This window comes from Gigantopelta aegis, chromosome 10, assembly GCF_016097555.1.
Source record: "Gigantopelta aegis isolate Gae_Host chromosome 10, Gae_host_genome, whole genome shotgun sequence".
NCBI classification, from domain to species: domain Eukaryota; kingdom Metazoa; phylum Mollusca; class Gastropoda; order Neomphalida; family Peltospiridae; genus Gigantopelta; species Gigantopelta aegis.
Window position 1 is genome coordinate 6,050,812 of NC_054708.1, and position 4,424 is coordinate 6,055,235.

A 4,424-nucleotide genomic window follows, 5' to 3' on the forward strand; every position below is an offset into this window, starting at 1 on the left:
ACATATTTTATCACTCCAACCACGTACTTCCTGGACACCAATATCGGTCCCCACATCAAAGGTGTAGTGTTGGGTTCTGGAGTGCAACACTATACTCAATCATTATACAAAACGTCGTTTCGTTCATTGTAAACATAACTGTAAAGAAATTGTTATTTAAAAAAAACCCTGACAGACCGGGTCTATTTATTACGAGTCATAATACATCTTAAATCAGAACAAAAGCAGGGTTGGTAGAGTGAACGTCTTGGGAGCCGGTGCCCAACATTCAAAAACCTAACAGCGGAGCTTTAACTAAGTTAATTTAATTGAAGCTCCCAGTCTAAGAGGTAGAAGAGTTTAATTATATAATTCTAGATACGATCGAAGGTTTGTCAAGTCTTCTTTATATAAAAATTGGGTCTTCTCCAAAATCCAAGGCACATTAATATCGGGACTTCTTCAAGAACCAGGATAAAAATTGGGTCTTCTTCAAAATCCAAGGCACATTAATATCGGGACTTCTTCAAGAACCAGGATATACTACTATTGATTCTTCTTCAAGACCAGGGTATAGTGATTAATACTCAGAGGCGGATTTAGGGGGAGCCAGGGGTCCGCCCCCCCCCCCCCCCCACCTTCAGTTTTGCGAGTTATAAATTCATTATATATTAATTTTCAGTTTCATTGACATTCCGCCTCATGTCATTAATATTTGGTCTTCTTCGAGAACTAGGGCACAGTAATATTGGATCTTTTTCAACAATTAGGGCACAGTAATTAATATTAGGTCTTCTTCAAGGACCACGGCACAGTAATTAATATTAGGTCTTCTTCAAAGACTATAGCCTTCCGGCCAGTGCATCACAATTGGTATATCAAAGGTCGTGGTGTGTGCTATCCTGTCTGTGGGATGGTGCATATAAAAGACTCCTTGCTACTAATGGAACAATATAGCGGGTTTCCTCTCTAAGACTATATATCTGAATTATCAAATGTTTGACATCCAATAGCCAATGATTAATAAAGCAATGTGCTCTAGTGGTACCGTTAAACAAAACAAACAATCTTCAAGGACCAGAATACAGTAATATATATTGGGTCTTCTTCAACAATAAGGGTACAGTAATATTAGGTCTTCTTCAAGAACCATGGCACAGTAACATTAGGTCTTCTCCAAAACACATGGTACAGTAATATTGATTCTTCTTCAAGAACCAGGGTACAATAATATAGATTCTTCTTCAATAACCAGGGTACAGTAATATAGATTCTTCTTCAATAACCAGGGTACGGTAATATAGATTCTTCTTCAATAACCAGGGTATGGTAATATAGATTCTTCAAGAACCAGGGTACAGTAATATTGATTCTTCTTCCAGAACCAAGGTACAGTAATATAGATTCTTCTTCAATAACCAGGGTACAGTAATATAGATTCTTCTTCAGTAACCAGGGTACAGTAATATTGATTCTTCTTCAAGAACCAGGGTAAAGTAATATTGATTCTTCTTCAAGAACCAGGGTACAGTAATATAGATTCTTCTTCAATAACCAGGGTACAGTAATATAGATTCTTCTTCAATAACCAGGGTACAGTAATATAGATTCTTCTTCAATAACCAGGGTACAGTAATATAGATTCTTCCAGAACCAGGGTTCAGTAATATTGATTATTCTTCCAGAACCAGGGTACAGTAATATAGATTCTTCTTCAAGAAGCAGGGTATAGTAATATAGATTCTCTTCAAGAACCAGGGCACAGTGATATTGATTCTTCTTCCAGAACCAGGGCACAGTGATATTGATTCTTCTTCCAGAACCAGGGTACAGTAATATTGATTCTTCCTCCAGAACCTGGCTACAGTAATATAGATTCTTCTTCAAGGACCAGGGCACAGTGATATTGATTCTTCTTCAAGAACCAGGGTACAGTAATATTGATTCTTCTTCAATAACCAGGGTATGGTAATATAGATTCTTCAAGAACCAGGGTACAGTAATATTGATTCTTCTTCCAGAACCAGGGTACAGTAATATAGATTCTTCTTCAATAACCAGGATACAGTAATATAGATTCTTCTTCAGTAACCAGGGTACAGTAATATTGATTCTTCTTCAAGAACCAGGGTAAAGTAATATTGATTCTTCTTCAAGAACCAGGGTACAGTAATATAGATTCTTCAATAACCAGGGTACAGTAATATAGATTCTTCTTCAATAACCAGGATACAGTAATATAGATTCTTCAAGAACCAGGGTACAGTAATATTGATTCTTCTTCCAGAACCAGGGTACAGTAATATAGATTCTTCTTCGAGAACCAGGGTATAGTAATATAGATTCTTCTTCAAGAACCAGGGCACAGTGATATTGATTCTTCTTCCAGAACCAGGGCAGTGATATTGATTCTTCTTCCAGAACCAGGGTACAGTAATATTGATTCTTCCTCCAGAACCAGGGTACAGTAATATTGATTCTTCTTCCAGAACCAGGGTACAGTAATATAGATTCTTCTTCAAGAATCAGGGTACAGTAATATAGATTCTTCTTCCAGAACCAGGGTACAGTAATATTGATTCTTCTTCAATAACCAGGGCACAGTGATATTGATTCTTCTTCAATAATCAGGGTACAGTAATATTGATTCTTCTTCCAGAACCAGGGTACAGTAATATTGATTCTTCTTCAATAACCAGGGTACAGTGATATTGATTCTTCTTCAATAACCAGGGCACAGTGATATTGATTCTTCTTCAATAACCAGAATATTGATTCTTCTTCCAGAACCAGGGCACAGTGATATTGATTCTTCTTCCAGAACCTGGCTACAGTAATATAGATTCTTCTTCCAGAACCAGGACACAGTGATATTGATTCTTCTTCAATAACCAGGGCACAGTGATATTGATTCTTCTTCAATAACCAGAATATTGATTCTTCTTCAAGGACCAGGGCACAGTGATATTGATTCTTCTTCAAGAACCAGGGTACAGTAATATTGATTCTTCTTCAAGAACCAGGGCACATTGATATTGATTCTTCTTCAAGAACCAGGGTACAGTGATATTGGGTATTCTTTCAGAACCAGGGCAGAGTGATATTGGGTCTTTTTCCAGAACCAGGGCAGAGTGATATTGGGTCTTCTTCCTGAACCAGGGCAGAGTGATATTGGGTCTTCTTCCTGAACCAGGGCACAGTGATATTGGGTCTTCTTCCTGAACCAGGGCACAGTGATATTGGGTCTTCTTAAAGTAGACAATATGGGTTTATTTCCGGTGGCAACTCCATCCCATGTAATCTACACTCACACACACACACAAAGACACACACAAACAAACACAAAGACACACACACACACACACAAACACAAACACACACCTTCACTGGCTACGCCCTTGCACCAATGCTATAATCTGTCTCTCTTGTACAGAACAATGTAGGAAATGCGTTGCATGTATAACATTTCAGGTTATTGAAACTGAAATCTGAACGATAAAATCATTAGCATATTCCAGAACGTTGGGAAGACCGTTGTGGAGGTTTCCTAGTCAAAAGCAAACACGTGTGTTGACAGCAACACTTAACTAACACGCGGGCGCCATACAAACTGTGACGTGATGAGATAACATCTCGCATTTCACTTCCGTCGGGCTTTTTAAAATTTTACACACCATCTGTGATACATTTCCAAAACAGAGACAAGAGGTTTCAATGGATACTATGGGGTTTTTTTTTTATGTCCACACACTGCAAAATACGGAATAGAAAAACCAATCACAAAGCTATGTTCTGTTTTGAATATATGTAAAGCTACTTGATTACCAATTCACATTTAGAGACGGATCTAGGGGGGAGGGACAGCTCCCTAAATTTTGCGACAATTATAATTTTATTATATATTACTTTTCATTTTGTTTTACGACTCCCTACAAAGTTCTCTTGGCATTCCGCATCATGTCATTGACCCCACCCCAAATGGATTTTGTGGATCCGCCACTGACATTAGAGGCGGCGTATCGGATGCCAACTGCAGGTAGAGAGAACATAAAAGAAAATGAATATTTGATGGAGAGGACAGACAGACACACAGAGAGAGAGAGAGAGAGAGAGAGAGAGAGAGAGAGAGAGAGAGAGAGAGAGAGAGAGAGAGAGAGGAGAGAGAGAGAGAGAGAGAGAGAGAAGAGGGGGAGAAAGGGGAGAGAAAGAGAGAGAGAGAGAGAGGAGAGAAAGGGGGAGAGCGAGAGAGAAAGGGGGAGAGAGAGAAGTGAGGCAGAAAGGGGGAGAGAGAGAGCGAGCGAGAGATAAGTGAGACGACGGAGCAAGAGCTGGCGCGTGTGCTGTGGGAGGTACCTCTTCTTACAACCTGCGATTTTTTTTAACTCTCCTAGAAACTTCGCTACCCCCTAGAACCTTCGCTTGCCAGTGTATACCTTCCCCACCCA